At 43.5% G+C, this 24,652-nt stretch overlaps 1 protein-coding gene across 2 annotated transcripts in view; it reads right to left on the bottom strand.

Moving 5' to 3' along the window:
* The window catches only part of GNG12 (G protein subunit gamma 12), a 348,877-nt gene extending 336,094 nt beyond the window's left edge, over positions 1-12,783 (bottom strand). Inside the window, exon 1 of one of the 2 annotated variants that reach the window (XM_069641936.1) lies at positions 12,591-12,783. The gene's annotated coding sequence lies outside the window, so the exon portion shown is untranslated. Of the gene's footprint in view, positions 1-12,351; positions 12,377-12,590 lie in introns of those variants that run through there. The other variant, XM_069641937.1, reaches the window with a different exon arrangement.
* Between the last annotated feature and the right edge of the window lie 11,869 nt (positions 12,784-24,652).

The following is a 24,652-nucleotide window of genomic DNA, read 5'->3' as shown; positions in this document are numbered from 1 at the left end:
CACAAAAAAGGGAAACCCGGGTCTATATACTACTCATAGATTTTTGTGCGCCAGGAGACACCGTAGACCGGACGAACGTTAACAATTGAATTATGGGATGTCCTAGACCAATTTTGAATGCAGTCAAGTGCTTGCATGAGAATATGCATGTTAAGGTTGGGTTGAATTGTAGAGGTGTCACTACGGACTCCCTTATCAATAGGGGAGTAACGCAAGGGTGCGTACTGGCAACACGCCAAGCAAATTGAGTAAAATGTTTAATTGTTCCCCCAAATTTCGAACCTCAAAAGTATGTGGTCTTATTTATAGAGACGACTTAGTAATCTTTCACCACACATTTGGTGGGGCGAAAAGATTATTATAGGGCTTGTTTGAATATGCGAAGCAGAATAATCTAGTGGTTAATCTAGGAAAGACCAAGACGATACAAAAGCATTAACCCTGAATTAGTTAGGAGGAAACTGGGTAGTAGAGTATGCGACTCAATATAAATATTGGGTCTTGTACTGAATGTGAAAGGTGACTGCACAGAAATATTAACCAAAAAGGAGGATGCCAGTGATCTTAACATCCCTTATTAAGACATGTGTGTTGGAAACATCCGATTTTAGCCTTGTGGGTATCCTAACATTATATAAACAATGCTTCTGTGCTGTTCATGTTATAAGGCCTAGAGGCACTAACTATGTGGGATCTTACGTGGCTTAAAGTCAGAGAGTAGCTATCGGCATGGTATGCTTGGTATGACAGTGTGCCAGTTGAGCTACTGCGACTGGAGTTAGGATTGACGTCCTTACCTGCAATGGCACTTAAAGCGAAGAGGTGTTTATTTTATTGGAGCTATGACCTCCCCCAAATGTCTTTACTTTTGGAGCTATTGGGCAATTCATACGCAAATGATCCTGTGGATGGTTACCTACTGTTGTTATGTGAGACCTTCAAACAGATAGAATGGTGCCCTGATTGGGAACTCGGATTGCTAGGGTACCTAAAGTTAGAGAAGCAATTTGTGCAGAAGGTGGAAAAATGGGATTGGGCCAATAATTATGGCCACACTGAAGCTTTACAGCCCAATCGCTGAGGTGCTTTATAAATTCCAAATGCCACTGAATTATTTGCTCATTTGCCCTAATCCTAACCATCGAAGATTTACACTGAGTTTGCGTGCAAAAAGACTTCCAGTACTTATGGTGAAAGAAATGGGAATCCCTGCTTGTTAATGTTAAAATATATTTGTACTGCGCACCATCACCACTGGAGTGGTCCCCTGGCGCTCCTGAAAGAAAGGAGGAGTTGAGGGGGGTGTTAGTGAGGATGAGCTGGAGAAGTGCAAGAGGGCAGTGATGTGCTATTGGTGGGCCTCAGCCTGGAATTCCGTTGGCTGGGTTCGGGGCGTTATACTGTCGGGAGACGTGGTGTGCTGTTGTACGGGTCTATCTGTGCTTTGTTTTGTTGTTGCAGTGTGGTGAAGTTTGTGGTTGTTTGGTTAGAATGGAGAGGGTGAAGTTGTTAGTGGGTTGGTTAGTTGGCATTCCTGTCTTGAAATGAGGCAGCAAATTTCCGTATTTCTAATCAGGTGGGGGTGTGTGGGCGTCTCCATATCCATGTCCAACTCAGGGGCTTACTACATTCACGCTCCATTTCCAATATGGCATCCGTTCTTATGCATAACCTTGCCCACGTTGGGCAACCGGCCGCCTACGTGGTCCCCGTTTGTATACGGGCGGCAGGTGTTTGTGTGTCCCTTACAGTCCAGCCCAGAAAGCATTCCTAATCTACTAGGAGGGCGACATCTGTATGCCTGGATTTACTCCCTACATGTGCTGAGGTCAGCCCGTTATTTATCATCTTATTTGGTTGCTCATTCACGTTACCGCTCCTACCCCCTTTGGTGTGTCACAATGCTAACGCTTGCACTTATGTCCAGGGGCAGCGTCTGCCTACATTCACAACTCTCTTTGGTCCATGCCCCTACCAATATCCACAGCTTACAGTGGCAAGTGCTAATGTTCACCCACCTTTATACAGGTATGATCTATAGTAGCATTTATCGAGCGGGTGAAGATTCAGAGAAAACGTGTCGAATCTTTAAAGTACAATGATGAAATCGGTTAGACACATTCTAATGAAATGCAGGGAAAAGGGACCCCTTTATGTGACGCAGCTGGGAGGGTTTGTCGAAAACTACGATAGCATAAAAAGTGACGAATTATGGCCCTATTGCTTAAATAGTGAGAAGGCATCAGTGTATATTGCATTGTATAACATTTGGAAGCAGATAGAGCCAGTTAACAATTGGAATATAGAATGTATTTTAGAAAGGTTAGGGGTATGTTTATAGGTAATATTTTATGTAATGGGTATGCGAATGAGTTTGGTTTGAAGGGAAGAAATGTTTGTATATGTATTGAGAATGTAATGTAGTATTGAAGAATTGTTCTTTTATGTGTAAAGCTATGTATATGCTAATCACATTAAAATTTAAATAAAACATTTAGGCCACGTAGGGCAATCGGTCTATAGTTCTGGGGTTTCAGACAACCACCTTTTAAAGATCAGAAGCAAATAACTGTGTGCCAAAAGTCGGAAGTCTATTGTTAATGCATGGTTGCAGGAACAATGGGCGGGATTATTCAGCCCATAACGAGGGGTGACCCTCCAAGATAAAATAAGGCAGCCCATCAGGGGCGACTGCTCCTGAGTTGCTACCTTTTAATACATACGTTATTCTCTATATCCCCCTCAACAAAGCCCCCTGTCCCAATTAGGTAGTTTTGAATAATCAAATTATGATTTACAAACAGATCCAAACTTAATTTTTAGAATATCCTATCCTACCTACTTTGTCTGTGGAACAAATGCCTATAGCTGGCTACCCATGGATTGGAGTGGTAGTTGTTATATGGGGTATTTTCTACCTGCTATTAGACACTGAGCTACCATCCTCGCCAAGGAAGAAGAGAATTAGCTTGGGAAACTTTCAATTACGGCATAGAATGCATAATGCTTTCAGAAGGTGTCAAACACAATGGTGATGAAATCCTGAAACAGACTATGTTGCTGGAGAGAGTGGCAAATGACAACTCCCCCTTTACTGATCACTCATGAACAAAAGACTATACACACCATGGCACTGAAAAACCGAATGGCCATAGACAATGGCTTCCAAGGGAGGTGTTTGCACTCTTGTGGGTTCAGAAGGCTATACATGCATCCTAAATTATGGAGATATCTCAGACATTACTCACATTAGAAAGTCTATGGCCATACTGCACTGAGAAAATACATATACTAGATGGATCCTATGGACCAGGCTAACCAGTTCAATTGGTTCGCTAGGAGCTTCCATATTAGACAGGATGCTGCCAATGTTTGCAGTTCTTTTGGGATTCACCATGTTATACGTGTTGGTCAGATGTGCATTGTAATGTCTAGAGCAGTAAACTGCTTATGCATTGAAGGTGCATGAAAAGCCGTTTTTGATGAAAACTACAGAAAGGCTGTTTGGTCAGGACGTTGGTTTGCCTTGTTGGTTCACTCAAAATGTAGGTTTGCGAGACCGGTAGTAGTATTGTTCTCAAATGGGGGAGAATTGTGAAAGTAGATTGAAATAGGAGTCAGGATAAGGTTAAATTGCAAATTATGAATATGTGAAAACTGACGGGAAGAAACGAACTATGAAAATTAAGTATGATTTTAAAATGGCTTTGCTTACTTATTTCACTGGCGCAGTCCAGTTCTTCAAATTGGATATATGCTTGCTAATGAGATGGAGTTCCGTTTTGGCACAGAGAAGCGCGAATGTACCACACGCCAACAGCAGCGCAGGCCTCGGTATATGCGTACCTGCACACATTACTAATTTCCAGCACCAGGGTTCAAAATTGATGGGAACTATTTAGCTTCTGCTTCTAGCCAAGGAGAGCCTGGTTAGAACCAACAGCTCCCAGAAGCTACTTTTTGCTCCCAGGCCAACTAGTGCCTAAACAAACATGCATCCGTGACATTAACGTTGAGTGTTTGAGAATATTAATTAGGACACATTGAAACATATAGGCCACATGGGTAAAGCATGCATCTCATGTGAAGGTTAGGTTTGCAGTACGCGGTGTCCCTGCTCCTGGTTCTATAGCTCTAGCTCTTGACTGGCGGGTGATGCCCTACACCCCCATAAGCTGGTTTTACCTCCTGCTCATTGAATCTTAATTGTAAACCCTGCAGCATGTGGCGCAAGTTGACCTAGCTGCAGAGCTCTGGTGGGATTGTAGGTTTAATTGAAAGTGCATAGCTGTGCCGAAATCAGATGGGAGGGTGTGGGGGGGGGAAAGAGTTCAGTATCAAGAGTCGTGTTGGCGATGGTTCATGTGCCTTCGCCCTGCATGTAATATCTGTCAAACAAATGTCCCCTTAAAGTAGAGTCAAAATTATATTTTTCTTCGTCAGGTGCCTGCATGATTCAAGCCAATCAACAGGGTTGCATATGTTCCGATATCTGCTCTGACCTTGGTAGAGAAGACACCATAGGTTAATCTTCGGACACTGCTCATTTATATATTTTGAATGGGGGAACTCTGTTTTAGGAATGTTACTCGCAGCACAACACGTGCGGCTTCCTGGCAAAGCAGCAGTGTGCCGCCATACATGTTAATTTGACATGAAGGTCTGGGAGACCCTGTGCCGAGAACGAACAGGGCCAAATAACCCATTCTTTGGGAGATACCCACCGTTTTCATGAACTGCGATTTATTGTTCCAGCTAGACTGCCTGAAAGTCATTTTCTAATTTGCTAAACATGAAAATAATTTCCAATTCATCACAGCCAGATGGGCACCTGCAGTCTTCCAAACTGCTTCCAGTACCTAGTCTTCTTTACACAGAATGGCAGTCTCATACGAGTATGAAGAGGGTTTGTAAAAAAAATAAAAATAAAAGGAAGGAGAAGCTGCAGTCACTACAGAGCAGAAGGGTTATGGGCGCAAAGTCATGAATACCCGTTTCGAGGCTAGAAATAGGTATTCTGTGTCAATTTTTAGTTGAGCTATTAGGTGGCTCTTTAGCGCCACCCATAAGCTGAACCTACTGCATAAGAGTACAGATAGGGAGAAATGGCATATTATGAGGAGGAACACAAAGCTTAGGCGTTTGGTTATTTAACCACCCAGTGACTGCCCATGGCCTTGCTAATCCCTATGGCCGTCCCCACCCAGTTCTTGCCCCTCCACACTTAAAACATCTCCTCCTGGGAACTCTGAGCTCGCTTTATTCAAGGCTTACCAGCAAACATTGCACTCAAAGTGCCCACCAGTGTTTTTTCAAAGCAGTCTTCTGAGAGCTAATCACTAATTGGAGTTGTAAACGTGCTACTAGCGTAATAGAAGTGCCTTAACCAGGTCACTCTATAAGCACTAGGCACGTCCTTCACTGAAGGCTGGTTAAAAACAAGCATTGGCAAAGCCAACTTTTTTGGCTTGTATACAAGTGCTAGGTATTTGTCTTTCCCAAACCTCAGCTGTTGGCATTGTCAATGCTTTGCATTTCTTTGAACTTACTTTCCAAGTACAGAAAGCTTAATAAAATTGTTCAACTTCTATGGAGATGCCTGTCCTCTCTTCTAGACAAGGCCTCTGGAGGAACTCCTGGCTCCATCTCAGTATTTCTATCAGAGGACTTTCTAAAACAAGTCAGAACCCGGTCAAGGTGGGGTCCGTTCACAAGATGGCATGCCTTCACTCTCATCATGATCAGTGAACAAGAGTGAAAGTTCTCCCATAATAAATTAAATGATTAATAAAAAGGAAAATGCGAGTTACCCATCAATATCATGACAACCAATTAATCCACATGGCTTACATAGATTGTGATGACATTTCTGGTCTGTGGAATGGTTCACAGGCAGTAGAGGATGTTTTGGGATATTTGAGCACAGTTCATACTAGAATCAAATTTGCCTTGGAGATGAGCAATCTCACTATACATTTTCTAAATGTTGTGATTAACACATCACAAGGTAACATATCCATTTACAGGAAATCTACTGATGTGAATAATAAACTTCACTACATCTTCCATCCAAGATCCATTGTTCTAAGTCAATTTGTGAGAGTAAAGAGTACCATTTGAAATCCTACTACCTTTGAAATGGAATGTGACAAACTAGAGCAACATTTCAAAGTTAGGCGCTACCCAGAACAAGTGGGTAAAAATACCAGAGTTTCTAATTTAGTGAGATTAAATATTTGAAAAAGTACTATAGACAAATATCTACCCAATTGATACAGATCCCACATGTTCCAATGGGAATCATCAAGAAAAGAATTGAAGTTTCTCCATTTTGATACACATCTCGTATAGGTGTTCTCAACACCACGGATGGCCATAGAAATGTGGACATACCTTTAGAAACACTTTGATTAAAATATTTTAGATTAAAACATTTTTGATTAAAACGTCTCCTGCCAAGCAACTCACACTACGAAACCCCAAGACACGCACATTTGCGTGCTTCAAATTTTAACTGCAGCAACAATGTTATGGGGGACTACTCTATATCACACCCTTACTCGGATCACAAAATCAAACTACGTAACTTTGCTACATGTAACATTCAAAATGAAGTATGTTTAAGCTACTAGTCAGCCGTAAAAACAATACATTTTTTTTTAAATCACCCATCATCTCAATTCTGTACATACACACAGCACACCATGTCATGTCTTACTAGCCAGAGGCAAGTGCACATTTTGCCCGCTTGTGTATGGTATTGGATGCCCATGTGGACATTTTCTATGTTGGTCAAACATTGTGACAAGCACGCGAGAGATGGACTGAGCATAAAACAAATATGAGAACTAGAATCCTTAAATCTCCCCTCAAGCGATACTATTGAAATTGGACACAATATCTCACAAATGAGATTTGCGATTCATGAATTGGTAGAAAATGCTCAGAGGGAGGTAACTTTCAGAAGAGCTTAGCACAACAAGAATTGTATTGGGCTGCCTACACCCTAGAGGGATGAACGAAGATTTCAACTATGATTCAAAAATATATTTATAAGTTATAGTATGAGTCTATTGCTCTTGTCACAAAGATTTATCAACGTCTCATGTAAGAGATAGAACAGTGACTTGCTGTATTACCATTACTTATGATCTACTAGATCGTGAGTATAAATGATAACATTTCGGCCTTCACGCCCATTCTCTTATTTTCTTAAGTTATAGATTTGTGTACGACATTTTACTCCATTTTCATATAGATTACTTTTCAAAATCTTATCTGCAATAAAAGTAGCTCTACTCCGTTTTATCCTTTAGCCAATTTTTTTTTAATGTATTGACTTGCCACTTTCCAGTGTATGATACTATATATTTACTACACATATGCTCTCGCTGGTATCTGGTCCTGCATCTAATGCCATTCCATCGAATATTTTCCATCTAAAAAAATGTGCATCGAATGCATGTTTAAGGGGGCGTAAAGGGTTCATTTTTGTTCAGGAGGATTTTAAAGGGTAAAAAAACAGGGGTTTAGGGGGTCCCCACAAAAACGATGCATTGAATGCTAATTTTTTAGATGGAAATAATTCAATGCAAATGCATTTAGATGCAATGATCATAAACCGCTCTCCCTTAATTGTTGAGAACACATTACACATACAACGATATCACTTTAATTTGCCCGCACAGTAGGTTCGATATATATCACCATGTCTATGTTACATTAGTCCACTTTCATTGGACTATATTATGAGCTCCACATGATGACGTTATCACACCGCATGCGCAATCCCACCATTTTGAAAATAACAGTTAATATCACATGCACAAGCGCTAGTTGTATCCTACTGCTACAGCGCCTTATACTCTCTTGGGAGAATATTTACACATCATTTCACCATTAAATATTATAATCAATTGACTCTGGATTTTTGAATTATAGTTTTCCCTCATATTTCCAGAGATCAAGGAATTCCTGAGAAACCTTACAAACATATCTTACTATTTTATGGAGGTAAAGCTCTGTTTCCATCTTTTTCTGTTATTCAGTTTCACTTAAATGCTTTAATCTACATTGCATTTATATTTAGGTTATTATTTTCAGGTCACCTCAATTTCTCTTAGTTTGGGCATCAAGGTATTGATAGGTAACTCCATGTTTCCTTTATTAATTATGTATTCATTATGGAAGAACTTTCAATGTTGGCGTGAGGCATTGGTTTTCTTTAATGTATTTAACATCTCTTGAGATCAGTGGATCCATATTAACTATCATGAGGTTTTTTTTGTTACTGTATCTAGTTCAGTACCTTTTTATTAATCCTTATTTTTCGGAATTATCGCTGAACTCTTTATATCCAAACATACGCTGCTACAATTTTATTATACATAACTTTATGTGCTTTTAACAGATCCAAGAAATTACTCATGATGGGAAATTAACCCCCCCCCCGAAACCCGTAGAGCTGAATGCTTTTCTAAATTCTATTAATTTATTAATGAATGTCCTCCGATTTATCTCATTCGGAATTGTACTGACAAACAAGTCTGATGTTTGAAGCTAATTTACGTACTGAACTACTTCTACTTAAGCATAAACAAGAGATTACTCGCTAATGGCCTGTAATGTTCTTTATCTTGGCTTAATCTACCGACTGCTATATACAGTAACAAGAAGTGCGGGGAACAGGGGTATCTGCAAAAGAGATACCATTTCTCATTCACTCTTGTCATCTGCATTGTCATCTTTCCGCTCCTGCGCGGCAGGTTGGACCAAACCTCATTCAGCAACGAGTACCCCATCGGGGTCGGCTAGCAGTTTGGTGCAGAAGAGGAGTTGGAGGAGAAAGAGGCACCAAAGGAGGTGTGATCCTTAGAAAAGTTCGTTTTAGCCCCTGATCGTTTAAGCTCAACAGGCCGGTGAATAGTGTTAGCCTGAAGAGTGATCCTCAGCTAAGCCAGTTTAGTGTTTAGCCCTGAAACTGTGAACCTCTAGCCAACGCCTGGTATTAACATCGTGATGAGGAGCCTTGGAACTAGAAGACCTGAAAAAGAAGTCATCAGCCAGAGGTGACCTGAGAAAGAACTCACCTTCTCCGATATCTTCTCGTCAATTAATTCTTTGAAGTAGAAAGGAGTGAAGCAACCAACGATCCCCTAGTGCAGTAGCTGCTGACCTAATGTTCCAAGCAAGCGCCAGAGCACAAGCACCCATTCCAATGGTTATTGAGCCCCAGCCACTCCAGAGAGTTTATGGACCCGACACTACAAAATGTCAGCCACAGGACAAAACACACACAAACCTCTTTATCCCTGGCATAAGCGGAGGAAAGAATAAACACGCAGGAGAAAGGGGAGTGAAAAATAAAAGGCAAAAAGGTTAAAAATATATAAATATTAAAAAATAATTACTGGAATCAAGCCTGCAGTGCCACACGCATCCAGTACCAACTTTGTGGATTAGAGAACTGTGGTGGGGGCCAGCCAAGCCCACACATTTGTCCAGATTTACTCAAAACAAGAGGGACTAAAGATGTTGGGGAAACAATGCTCTGTTCTCGACTCCATAGGTCAGAATGCCCCACAAGCATATATGTCCTACAAACATAGAGGAAATGGGACCGGACAAAATATTTACAATATTTTATGTCAATATTGTAATATATGCAACAAAGATATATCTGTAACAAGTGCCACGATGCCCCCGGGCTGACGCGCGGTCTTCAAATCTGAATAAATAAATTACATTTCTGCATGCATTTGGTTTGTGGTTAAAAAGGGAAAGAGGAAGGGGTAGAAAGGCATTTGCTTTAAAAAATGTATTTATCACTGTGCGTGGGGGGGGGGAATTCTAAATATTACGTTTTATTAGCAATTAAGCATTAGCCAGTGGACTACGTTTTCAAGAAGTCAAACACATTAAAATATCACAAAGTGTAATACTCAATTTAAAAAAAATACAGATTCCTACCTGAACATGTCTCTCCTAATGTCAGTCAAGCAGAGCAAGGAAAGAAAACAAATATCACGTTCAACATAGCTTTGTGGCACACCTCGGGCTCAACACGAACGCATCACATGCTCGTTATGAAACATTTGAACTGAAAAAGAACCAGCAAGTTCTACGACCTAAAATACACTTTCCGACAGTGTTTATTACGCAAATAAAACAAGATTTTTTGGCATCCGTCTTGGAAAGAGAAAAAGCGAAACGGTTTAATGGTCAGGAAAAGCCTACCATAAGAGGTTGAGATGCCTTACTGCCAACTAGGTTGTCACACCAGCCCTCTCGTCCAACTAGGTACGTATCCTTCTTTTATAACCTTTTCACATAATTACATTTCATAGCCTTCTTTTCCATTATCGATACCAAGACATTTTTGTTCAAGTACGGCACGATATTGAAATCAAATTGTGACAAAAAACTATGTAATTTTCGAATAAACTGCACAAACGCAATTTATTTCTATAATCATCATCTGCTCCATTTTCTTTAGCAAACAGATGTATAAGTATTACTCAATGCGTTAGCAGAAATTAGTTTGTTAAAAAGGGATGGAACGAGACCCATGTAAGCTATGACATTGCTACAACCGTTTAACCAAAACAACGCCTTGTAAACAATGCACAAAACCAACGAACGTACATCTACGAACACACATATATATATATACACACACACACTCTCTACATGTAACGTGCCGAATTAAATATTTCCAAGGAATCACACGTTTACGTTTGTTAAGCACATGTGTAAACAAACCGTACAAGAGAAGCTGAATTTGCATACGGTTCAAACAGTCTCATTGCGCATGGGGAAAACAGTATGAATAATATTCAAATAGCAAGCAAATCATTCACTTATGAACAAAACAAAAGACAGAGTCCAGATATATTACCTGTCTAAAATGCCATACTGGATACGCCTAAAGTAACATGCGATTGAAAATTATTTTTTGGGAAACTAGGTTTTGTCAATCAAGTCTCAACAAGGGAATTGAAACATTTACACTTTCAAAACGTATGTCAGTCAGCGTAGAGTACACATCTGGTGGTACATGTGCTTCCAGTGCATTATTAGCAAACGACTACAGGCTGAACTTTGCTGTGCTTTTGGATATAGATGGCAGGACACCCTAAATTTCTATCAACGACCTGTGGTGGTTAACATGAACCATTAAAATATAAGTCTTTTAGCCATTTAGGTAGTATGTGCACACTTTAGCATAGTCTATTTATTCTGGAAATCCATCAACATAGAAGAAAAACATACATAGGAGGGCGCCAAAGAATTCGACTTGCCCATCTCATGTTCTTGAGTTTAAATTCTTAGCAGCTTTGATGGTAAGAGCTCATACAACTGTATTTTTGCAGAAACACCAAGGGGATGGTGTGTGTAGACGGGGGGGGGGGGTCACATTATGCTGGAGTTACAGAGCTAACGATCCGCAAAAAGTTGTATCTTGTGAATGGGTGACCATGGACCTTCCAGAAAATGTACACCTCTAAAATGGAAGAACGTCAGGTCTCTTAAAAGTGGAAAGACTTGATTTTGAGGTGTAGAGTTTCACAGTCATGGTGTGAGATAGCTGAAAGCGTCTTAACCAGTTTACGTATTACTGTACACCATAGCTCTCAACTCACACGCTTTTGGCGGGTGTCACACGCCTTGTAAACAGCTGACTCACCCGCCAAGGCTCCTGCACGCCCATTTGTTTCAATGGACCTCTCATCCGCCAAAAATAAAATCGAGTGTTTTCACCCGCCTTTGCAACATAAATGGTTGAGAGCTATGTGTACACTGGAGAAAAGCGCCGGGGGACTAAAGCAATCTGGATCGTTAGTACTGCTTGGAGTTTAGTAAAAACGAAATGTGGGCTCTCCGTTGTAGAAGGTTGAATGTGCCATGCAAAGTATTTCCTACAGGACACGGGCAGCCAGGAAAGGAGGCAAAGTGCCAGCGTAATAGGGCTGCGTTATCATCTCAGTTCGAGAACCGAGTTTTACAGCGGCATTCTACGGCCGTTGAAGTCGGGCCCTCGGAGATGAAGATGTAAACCGTGTGCATGGTGCGGCTAAGTTCGAAATACTTCCCCTGCTATCTTATGCTGGCTATTCAAGGTGAAGTATGAAAAAGAACACTTGGCTTCAGGGAATCAAACTTATGCATTTCCGGAGGCGGTGTTGCATGGATATTAGGGAAGTGGCGTCCCCGGACGTGACGACACACAATTAGTTTTTGATCAAGACTCCCAGACCCCAGTAATTGGCGTGCAGGCAATGACATTATCCCGACCGATCACTAGAGCTTGGCGATCCCCTGAAGTGTCAAGAACGACATTGTTGACGTCACCTGCGACGATGTCACTGCATGTACAAGTTAGGCAACACAAATCTTTTGCCGTCCTGGGGACCTCATATCCTAGGGACGGGCACGCCTGCCCTGACTGGGCTGGCCTCGGTGTGGGTGGAGAGAGAAGGTGGTGTCCGCGACGGCGCAGCTCTGGAAACAAGGCTTGGGATTGAGTCACGGGAGAGGACAAGGACAGGGGTGGATACCAAAGAAGGGCAACGGGGAAAAGGATTACTCACCGGCCAGTGTAGCAAGCGTCTTCCTCCCGCCGCTGCCTGGTCCCGTGACCGCCCGCAGGCTGAAGCTTCCTTCTGTCCCCTCTCCGGGTCGACGTCTAGCTGGGGCGGGCTGTCTATCTCAGGGACGGGGTACAGCGTTACCGAGGCCTGGCGCTGCTGCTTCCGCTACCCCTTAGCCCTTCCCCCCTAAGCCCTTCCCTCTAGGCCTCTGTAACCAACAGGAGGCCTGGGAGGAGGGCTTATTCCTTCCTCACGAAGACACGGCGCTGTGCTGGGCGAGACAAGGCCTCCCAGAAAACCAGGCGCCACCCCCTTCTTCCGTACGGGAGAGAAGCGTTACCTGCTCCCCTGCTCAATTTGTGGAAGGAAGAATCCTACCAAAATTGTGTAGTTCCTTGGCTGAATTTGGACAGTCGCTCAGTTTTGATTTCTGGATGTGGTACCACAGACAGTATCCCCGCGTTGGTTCCGAGCATATCAGCATGCATTTGTTTGTATACCAAGTAGCCATTCTTTGAACATGTGACAATTAATGGCCGAGAGCGGTATAGTTGTACAATTTTGTCCCAAAGAATCAGAAACAATAAAAGCGAGCATTCCAGCATTACATTAGAACGAAAATTCCACAGGGACTCTGCATTTTTGCAAAACAAACGACGGGCGAAGGGTTGGGGGAAGAGATTGTGGAACATCTGTGTTTATCAAAAAAAATAATAACATTCTTTGACGCTTACACCTTACACACACTGCCCCACGCCTTTCAAGCTACGCTAGAGTTTAGTGTTTCAATATAAGAGCCAACGCATCGTGGATGTGGAAGTCTTCTGGAACAACTACTGTAACATCATATGCCCAAAAGGCCATCACTGAAAATGCAAAGATGTGGACATTGTTATGTGGACCAGGTATTGGCATCAAGCCGGCCCCATCAGTGCTATGGACATCCGCACCTTAGTTGGAATCCCGTTCCTCAGGAGGGTTGCCGGGGAACACAGGTCTTATAAAGGGGCAGGGCGGACCATAACCAGCACATGTGGACAGTGGCCACCGTCCTGGCAAGAGGGCCCCTCGGCACCATTGTCTGCAGGCCCCTGCTCACACTGTGTGGGCCTTCATGCCTACATGAGACACAGACGGAGTCATTCCATTCTTGGAGTCTGCAGCCGTACTGAAGCACCAGCACGCAGTGTCTCCTTTTATTACACAGTCATGGCCCATATTAAAAGGGCAATACACTTGGGAGGGACACACCATCTTAAAAGGACAACACACTTGGGAGGGTCACACATAAAAGAAATGAGGAAAAAAAAGCTTAATCACAATTCTATGTGAAGAACCTGGGGCTCGCATTATGCTTGCTATCTTGATTCTGTATGGACCTTCAAGGGAACCCCAGGTTCTCTCGAGTGGGAGTCCTTAAAGACGTCCTACCTTTCCCCAGACTCAAAAGACTAGTATCTACAATAAGATTGGGGTGGGTGGATTGTATCTTTCATAAAAAGCAGGATAACAAGTTAAACTTAAAATCTTTAATAACATTTTACAAAATGCAAAAATACAAAAATCAATAAAACAATCTATAAAAGTATCATACACACAAAGTGCTTGTATTAATACCTAAAGTGCAGGATTCCACCACCAAAGTCACCCGTCAATCTTAATATTGAACTGGACCTTCCAGCCCTTTAAGATGAGATAGCAAAGCCCTTGAGACAGATGGGGATGCAGAATTCTATTAAAAAATCAATAATCAAAACAACTCAGGTAGTTGGCAAAAGGATAACTGTTTTAATATCAATTATCTAAAACAGGGAGTACAATGGACATCAGCAGACGTCTCTCATCACGATCTCAAAACAATTCATTTAAAAAAGCACACTTTTATAGTAAATATTCATCATTAATGGCGTTAACCTGCGTATCACTAACGTCATCCTACGTGGCAAAACTTAAAAACCTATGGGTGAATGTTATAGGGTCTAAACGGATCATCTAGGTATACGATCCATACTCGTTTGGGCAGTGAAATAAAGTGATAGGCTTCTTAACATCAGGTGGGGCAACTAAGCCCTTCCCTAAAATATGTCACTATGAACATCACTAAATATACAACATCTAATTGGCTACCCAATTATAGGACCCTTGATCATGCGGTCCCCTATCATTGGTTACTTTCTAACCTCCGTCAGTACCCTCCCAAACTACGGTAGCATCGTGCGGGCTGAGCGTCCAGGTGCAGATAAGCTAGTCTTAACCATAGCTCCCCACCAATTAGCTTGACCATCCGTCATCACCTGAATGGTCTGCTATCAATTAGGTCTTTGAACCTGTCCTTGGAAATGTTCCTTGCTACTGAAGAATTCAGGGGAGTGAAGGCACACTCTGCCCTCGTGCGTAGGTGTGACCATCATGCTCGTCCAACTTCTCCTCCCCACGTGACTAAAGACCACAAAATTAAGCTTTCAGTGTATTAAAATGTTATATTCCAATAGACCTCTGATGTCATCTTGTTCTCGTTCATGCCTTCTGAACAGGAAACTTCGCTCTGTCACACGATTTGTATCCAATGTCAGCTCACCCCAGTCTGATAAGGCTTTGGTTTCTTGGCTCATCCAACCTCGCCTTTCTGAGTTTTCGCCTTTGTTAATTCACTTGTTCTCTAACTGCACCACAATTGGAAACTGGGAAAAGTGGCATTCCTTCTTCTGCTCAGCACTGCTATCATACGTAGTGGGTGGCCCTGAAAAATGAGGACGTGGATACACTCCCGGAGGTTGGGATAAGATGGCAGACCACCACATTCCGATATCTAGGAATCCAAATAATGCACACCCCACACTGATGCATGAACATAACACAAAAGCAGCGCTTCCGGCTCTGCGCAGATCCATGAACTTTTGGTTGAGACTCCCCTTATCTATGATGGGAAGGGCATCCATAGTTAAAATGATTGTTTTACCGCGATTCCTATATGGGTTCCAGAATGTACACTACTATATCAATAAACCCTTCTTCCGGCTGCTCGAGACGCTAATAAGAGAGTTCATATGGGGGGAAACAGACACAAGATAGCGCTGTCGACACTGACCCTACCATACACACAAGGCGGCATCCAACTCCCAAATCTAGAAAAATACTATCTAGCAGCACAGCTTAGCTTTGTAACTAAATGGTTATCCGATGAGCCCACAGATGAAACACCCCTGCTACAGACCATGAGCCTCCCGCTCAATTTGAAAGAACTGGTCTGGGTACCTACGAAACTGCTGGGAGCGGCACCCCTCATAGTCACCTTGGGGAGGGAAATCTGGCGTAGAACAAGGACACTTACCCGCACGCAGAACGCTTACGCACCAGAAATACCCTTGCTCGCAGACCTGTACACAACGGTCACTGACCTAAAACAAATCAGATTATGGGAAAGCGGAGGGGTTTACACCTGGGGAGACCTTTACGAAGAGGGCACCTTTAAAGAATTTGCCATAATACAGGACAGAGAGGGCTTCCACACGGGCCAGTTCCTTTGGTACCAGAGGGTCCGCTCCACAGCACGACGTAAATGGGAAGCATGGACTGCGGAACCGGACCCGGAACCATTACTCACGCTGCTATACAATATGGGGGAGGACAGCAGACCAATATCTCAAATATACAGACACCTGCGCGACATACCTAACCCCCGGAGCATGGAAATTAAGGGTAAATGGGAAACGGATGTAGGCAGAGAAATGACAGAGGGGGAGTGGAATAGGGTGCTTGCATTCCCCAAAGAGGTGTCCAGAAATCATAGATTCCAAATATAGATGAATGTGTTGCACCGAACCTACCTAACCCCGAAACGAATAGCTAAGTTCAACAAACAAGCGCAGTCACACTGCACCTGGTGCATGAGGGAGGAAGCGGATCTAATCCACATGATGTGGGAATGCCCCAAGTCTAGGACGCTGTGGGATAGGGTAAAACAGACATCCGAGAAAACAGGCATGACCAACTACAAATGGACACCTGAGGAATGCCTACTCGGAACCTATCCTAGGCTAGCCAAACTGAAACACATAGTCAGGCTTATGGACATAACGTGCATACTGGCCAAAAGAACCATAGCCATGTCCCGGAAAAGACCCGCAGGACCACAATACAAAGCATGGCATAGTGAAACAGAGCTATGGGTGTCGGCTGAGACCAAGGCCTGGGAAGAAAGTGTCACTAGATCTACAGATAAGTCCAGCAGAGCTCTTGAGGCATGGAAAGAACTTACTAGACACATGTTTCTCCCCTCGTACGACAAGCCCCCATGAGCCCATGACCCGAAACAAACTTACCTGCAAGACAGGAAAGGGCAACCCCAGAGAAATGACTGGAGACAACGCTGGCCCTGGGAAGGTATCCCTCCTCCACCCTCCCTGAGTATGCTACCCAACTTTCCTACACCCCCCCCCGAAACAAGAGACGCTGAAACATATGGACATGGCAAGGAGACAGTTATTGTTATCCGTTATTTGTTGCTTGTTATACTGTTAAGGCTAAACCGAAAAGCATTGTAAAAGAATATGCACAAGACACATTTGCAAAACTTCTAAGTGATATTACTGAAAATGCCAATAAACAAATTTAAAAATAAAATCATATGTAGTGGGAACATCCATTTTCTATTGACTCTAATATATACTCTATTTACTATAAAGCTAGCCTCAAGAATACTTCATCTGCTTGCGTTTCTTTGCATATTTACATGTGTGAAATTGCTTGGTATCTTCATTATTTTTGTAGCATATGTGTCTTCATCTTGATCCCAAGATGTCCTTCATCTCGATACTTTCTTGATGCCTTATAGAATTTGTCTACAGCCCCTGGTTTCTGCATCTATTCTCTATATATGTCAGCTTTGCATTTGTATGACGTCATCATTATTTCTCTTTGTTTCTTCAATTTGTCCTGCTTTCTTCTGGACTATCACTCACGGTACTGAAATGGCCCTAATTGACATCAAGACCCAAATCGACGAGTTGAAGGATAAAGGTAGAACAGCTATGCTCCTCCTCCTTGACCTATCAGCGGCCTTCGACCTGGTGGATCATGCAGTATTATGCAACCACTTAGCGTCCGCCGCTCACTTCTTAAGTGAAGCTATAGCATGGGTACAATCCTTCCTAGCCAACCGTCCGATGAGAGTGTTCTCCCCTGTAGCTGCAGCGGACACAATGCCTATCACTTGTGGTGTCCCACAAGGCTCATGTGTCTCCCCAACTATGTATAATATCTTTACTAAGCCACTCTTCGACAAACTTGACAGATTAGGGGTAACCTATACCAATTATGCGGACGACACACAGATTCTCATACCTTTATCAGGCAATTTTGTCAAAGACACAGCTCTAGTAAACAAAATCTACCTCCTCATTCAGGCATGGATGGCCTCCCACGGCCTCTGCCTAAATGACGACAAAACTGAGATACTGATCCTGGGCTCCGACTCCTCCCTAAAAAAACTCAGCGCCAATTATCGCAATTTCAACATAGATGGTAATACAATCAAGGTGGCGACCGAGGTAAAAACACTAGGCTTTTACCTCGACTCCACTCTATCTCTCAAAAAACAAATCAATACCCTGGCATCCTCGACAGCGTACACCTGCAAATTAATCAGGACTTGCAGACCTTACCTCTCTAAAACTAACTGCATCACGCTAGCTAACGCACTAGTAATGTCGAAGCTGGACTATTGTAACACCCTCTATGCAGGAGCTAATAAAACCATCATAAATAAAATGCAAATCCTTCAAAATAACGCTCTTAGAGCAGCCCTTGACATACCCCGTAGAGCACATATTTCCAACATCAGGAAAGACCACCTAAAAATCAGCGACAGAGTCCTCCTCAAGACACTTTCTCTCACACACAAAGGGCTTAACAACACAGCACCTCCCTACATCTCGGCCAGACTGACTAGAACATCGTCCAGCCACTACACCAGAGCTACTAACCTCTTCTTGCTAGAAACCCCTAGATTTAGACGATCCAAAGCAGGCGGAGCAAGCTTCCCTGTTAGAGCTGCCCAGGCTTGGAATGCATTGCCTTCTGCATTAAGAGCAAACCTATCCTACTCCAGCTTCAGAAGCAAGGTAAAAAACTGGCTCTGGTCCAACGACAACTAACCTTGTTGCACCTAACGGTCGTGATATTCCTGAAATCCGGTTCCATGACCACTCGGCCCTTACCTTCCTACCTCTCTGCATACATGTACCCTTAAACATTGTAAGCTATCATAACTTAAAAACCTATGGGTGAATGTGATAGGGTCTAAACGGATTATCTAGGTATATGATCCATACTCGTTTGGGAAGTGAAATAAAGTGATAGGCTTCTTAACATCAGGTGGGGCAACTAAGCCCTTCCCGAAAATATGTCACTATGAACGTCACTAAATATACGACGTCTATTTGGCTGCCCAATTATAGGACCCTTGATCATGCGGTCCCCTATCATTGGTTACTTTCTAACCTCCGTCAGTACGCTCCCAACCTACTTTAGCAGCACGCAGGCTGAGCGTCCAGGTGCAGATAAGGTAGTCTTAACCATAGCTTCCCACCAATTAGCATGACCATCCATCATTACCTCAGTGGTCTGCTGTCAATTAGGGCTTTGAACTTGTCCTTGGAAATGTTCCTTGCTACTGAAGAATTCAGGGGAGTGAAGGCACACTCTTCCCTCGTGCGTAGTAGTTGTGACCATCATGCTCGTCCGACTTCTTATCCCCACGTGACTAAAGACCACGCAATGGAGGTTTCAGTGTATTAAAATGCTATTTTCCAATATACACCACCTGATGCCTACCCCCGGGCATCCAGATCAAGCCTATCAGCCCCGGGAGCAGGCATCCAGATATTTAATAAAACCCCAGCAGCCCCGGCTGGGGGCTATCTGGGTTCAGTCCTGGCGCCTTAGGTGACAGGCTCATAAGAGAAATCTGTCCTGGTGCCATAGGCGCCAGGCTCATAGACTTTACTCACCTCATGCAGACCATGCTGCAAATGAATCCAAGCCAACGTGAGGCCTGGATGAGACTATTTTACTTCAGGGACAATTTTTTACTCTGGTGTGGTTCTAGGGACTTCTTACCTGGAACTACTTTGCAGGCTATTTAAACCACGCCCGAACAGCAGCACATGCTTCGCGTTATTCTGCATCCAGCAGCGTGACGCTCACCGTGCCTGCAGTCAGCATCCAGTCTTCAGCCACGCCCGTCTCGAATCCAGAGCTCCTAGCAATAGAAGAAAGACGAAGGAAAGGTTAGAAAACAGATATTATTTCAATCCTTACCTGAATTCCGGATCATCACGTCTTTGAACTGAAAAAGACATTATTCTACACGCGTCTCATCGCCAGCTGCAGCGCCGCGCCATACTCACCAGTCCTCACAGCATTTTTCGATCCAGCGCAGCCTCCATCATTTTCTCCGCCGAATTCCACCATCTAGGGGACAAAAGAAACACAAGGTGAGCCGAGAGAGCCAACAAATACAACCTCTCCACCTAAAACTTACCTGATTAACAACCAGAGGCATTATTCTGTAACAAACCACAACTTCTTACGCCGCACCTGTACGGAGAGAGAAACCAGCAATTTAAACACACGCATCTTTTGCCGGACGGTGTTGGGTAATACAGGCTCTTACCTGAACACCATCAGCTGCCACAAGACAATCTTCCCTTGGACCCAGCTGCAACACAAGAAAGGAATGTACAAGAGTGAACATCGGACATATTGAACTCTTTGAACTTTATACTTACAGGCTCTCGCGTGGAACCTCGGAGTCAATATTCATCTGGAACTCTTCCAACGCCTTCAAACCAGTGAAGTAACTGGTATCTACGCGCCCCTGCATTTCACGCAGGATGGAGAGCTCATCATTTACAAACATAAGGTGAGCTTACTGAAAGTGAATATCGGTGGTGATTAGTGGGAAGAACAGTGGGGTGCCATTACTAAAATCCACGGGTGGCTAAATCCCTTTCTCCACTTGCAGGAGAATACTTCTACGGGTCAAGCAGACGAGATTAGGCGGTCCAGTCCAGTCTGTCATCTCTGCACTACGCTTCACGTTGGAGGAGGTCGCAGCTGTCCGGGTCCGATCGATGCCCCTGTGGGAGCCAGGTGAGCGTAACAGAACGCGAAGACTATCTACAAATTCCCACCCGGGCGTTATGGAAACCTCCGAAACAGACCAACTAGCCCAATTATTAGGGGAACTTAGGGCTGCAGTGCACTCTGCGCGCCAACAGACTAATGCCCTCAGGAGAGAACTGATTGTGTCAAAGGAACGCACAGATGATCTTGCTAGACAACTGCTGCAAAATCAAGCTGGGCAAACACCCCTACCTGGACTCGGGAGAAACCCAGCTCCTGTTTCATCGAGCAATCCTGTGCAAGTAATCCTACCAGGGGCTATTCCTTTAGCTCCACCCGAACGCTTTGCTGGGGATCCAAAAAGGTTTGCAGTGTTTATGAATCAATGCCGCTTGCACTTTTTATGCGGACCTGGAGCTTTTCCAAATGACCAAGCCAAAGTAGCCTTTGTACTATCATATCTTAGTGGCAGCGCAGCTGACTGGTCAATTCCACTAGTCAACCAGGATGACCCTCTTCTTCGGGACTTTCAGGGTTTTCAAAGGAGCATGGAAAGACTATTCGCCAGACATTCACAGTGACAGGCCCTGGATAACGAACTTTTATCCCTTCGACAGGGTAATCAGGATCTGCTAACCTATATCGCAACCTTCAATAGGTTGGTGGTGGAAACTGGATGGCCTGAGGAGAAACAAATTACATTATTTCATCGTGGGCTTCGGGGAAAACTCAAAGATGTTTTGGCTCAAGTTGTGAACCCACCTCAGGATTGCGCAGAATATATAGACTTAGTGGTCCAGTTAGACCACCGACATCAGAATAGAAAGGCTGATCGAGCTAAGTTCGAGAGTCGGGAGTGGGTTAAACCCAATGTTACCCCCAAAGGAACAGATGCATCAGAACCTATGCAGATCGGGGGGGGTTAAAGGACCCTTAACTCAAAAGGAAAGAGAAAAGAGACGGCAGATGCAATTGTGTCTGTACTGTGGAACCGCAGGACATTTTCTACAGGATTGCCCTATAAAACTACCCAAGAAAGTAGTAGGAGTTGCTGACAAAAGTCAAATAGAGCCGTATTTGGGAAACGACCACGCCTGACAAGCGTAGAGGTCCGCTTGCCGAGCTTAAAGAAGGACACTCAGACCTCCCACCTAGTTATACCAATGGTCCTAATTGATCCAAGGCAGCCATCACGTATGCACGCAGTAAGGGCATACATTGATAGCGAGGCCGTAGGAAACTACATGGACCACGAATTGGCATCAAGGATGAATCTACCCCTTTGCAAAAAGACCGCTTCGGATGTCATCACCACAGTCGATGGAACTGAAATTGCCTCTGGGCCTGTAACTCATTCCACTACTGAGCTGACACTGTTGGGTCAAGATGGGCATCGAGAAACTATTGTGTTTGATTTAATCAAGGCCCCGCAATTCCAAATAATTCTAGGAATGCCATGGTTGGAAACACATAATCCTTGTATTGATTGGCGAGAGAAGAGAGTGACCTTCCCAGATTGTGCACACACCTGTTACCCGGAAAAAACCTTGAACAAAAGCCTGGCCACCGTTACTAATCCAGTTGTGCAATTACCTCAGGAATATCAAGAATTTCAGGATGTTTTTCAAAAAGAACAGGCAAATACCTTACCCCCTCACAGATCATACGATTGTCAAATTGACCTAGTACCCGGTGCAAAACCTCCATGCAGTAGAATCTACTCCCTAACAGAACCCGAAAATCTTCACCTACGACAATATCTGGACCAATACCTCACAAATGGCTTCATTGGTCCATTCAAATCTCCTGCATCCTCAGCTCTATTCTTCGTGCCTAAAAAGGAAGGTGACCTTAGAATGTGCATAGACTACCGCGCATTAAATCAGATTACGGTAAAAAACCGATACCCATTGCCTCTGATCCCCGAATTACTAGACCAAGTTAAGGATGCTTGTATCTACACTAAGTTAGACCTCCGAGGGGCATATCATATGGTACGTGTAAAGAAAGGCGATGAATGGAAGACTGCCTTTCGCACCAAGTATGGGTTATTCGAATACCAGGTGATGCCCTTCGGGTTGTGCAATGCACCAGCAGCCTTCCAGTATTTTATGAACGATGTCCTTCGTGAACTCATTGACGTCTGTGTTGTCGTATACATAGACGATATTCTAGTGTACTCCTCCTCAGAATCAGACCATGTGAAGCACGTTCGTGCAGTCCTAGAGAAACTACGCCAGCACAAGTTATACGCAAAATTGGAGAAATGTGTTTTTCATTCTACAGAAGTTGAATTCCTGGGATTTATCCTGACTCCAAAAGGAGTTCCAATGGACTCTCGAAAGGTGCACGCAATCCTCAAGTGGCCATCACCCAGTTCTGTCAAAGGGGTACAAAGCATGCTTTGATTTGCTAATTTCTATCGCAGATTTATTCCTGAATTCTCACATATTGTACACCCCATCACAGCACTTTTGCGAAAAAACAAATGTTTTTTATGGACTGAAGAGGCTGAAAGAGCCTTCCAAGAGCTAAAATCAAAATTCACGTATGCACCTGTCTTAAAGCATCCACGCCCTGAGCTTGCATACATAGTTGAAACCGATGCATTCAGTTTAGCCATGGGAGCTGTCCTGTCCCAGAAGGATCCCGAAACCGGTCAACTTCATCCAGTAGCATTCTGGTCAAGAAAGTTCTCAGCACCCGAATTAAACTATGCAGTTACTGATGAGGAGTTATTAGCCATCAAGTCCGCCTTCAAGGCTTGGCGGCATTATCTTCTCAGTGTCAGGCATACCATCACTGTAATCACCGATCACAGGAATCTGCAGTATTTGAAAACAGCCAAGGACCAATCATCGCGTCAACTGCGGTGGGCATTATTCTTTGTTGAATTCGATTTCGTGATCACTTATCAACCAGGTTGTAAAAATGGCCAGGCAGATGCCCTATCCCGAATAGGGATGGGAGAAGTATATTCGAACCCGGAACCGGTACCTATAATTTCAGAACAAAGAATTCTTGGCATAACTACTCTACAGACTCTAGAAGACATTCATTTAAGAATCCAACAACTTTTCGATCCAGCAGCCCTGCAGGACTGGGTAAAGAAAGGCCAAGATTATTCAGTCATCAATGACCTGCCTTACTATCAAGGACGTCTATTTCTACCACAAAAGGAACTACAAGAACTAGTCATCTCCAATTATCATAACGTCCTTATGGAAGGACACCCAGGTATCGCAAAAACTGAAGCTAAAATTAAAAGACAATTCTGGTGGTCCACCTGGCGAAAGGACGTAAAGTCATTTGTGATGTCTTGTGGTATCTGAGCCCAAAACAAAAGTCAGAAGAAAAAACCAGCTGGCTTTTTACAACCTTTGGATATTCCACCTACACCATGGCACACCTTGTCTTTAGACTTAATTACAGATCTACCTCCGTGTAATGGATTTAACACCATTCTAGTTATTGTGGATCTTTTTTCCAAAATGGCCCACTTTATTCCTTTAAAAGGATTACCTTCCACCTCGATTTTGGCCAAGGAATTTCTCGAGAACATTGTTCGAATCCATGGATTTCCTTCCGTATTGGTCTCTGACCGAGGTAGTCAATTAATTTCGCAATTTTGGAAGAAATGCTGTCAATTGGCGCAAATCGATGTAAGGCTATCAACCAGTCACTTCCCCCAAACTGATGGTCAGACGGAGAGGACCAACCAGACTCTTGAACAATGCCTACGTTGTATGCTACCCCAAACCGAAAGCAATTGGAAAGATATTTTATGGATTTCCGAATACGCATACAATAACTCCGTACATTCAGGAACCGGACAAAGCCCTTTTATACCATATATGGACATCATCCTCAAACCTCAGAACTCGATTGGCCTCAACACTTAGAAATGCCTGCAGTGACTCATCTGCACTCTACTA

Source organism: Ambystoma mexicanum, chromosome 1q (assembly GCF_040938575.1).
Source record: "Ambystoma mexicanum isolate Mex_15411 chromosome 1q, UKY_AmexF1_1, whole genome shotgun sequence".
NCBI classification, from domain to species: domain Eukaryota; kingdom Metazoa; phylum Chordata; class Amphibia; order Caudata; family Ambystomatidae; genus Ambystoma; species Ambystoma mexicanum.
Note: the sequence above shows the minus strand (reverse complement) of the source record. Positions and strands in the feature narration are given on the sequence as shown.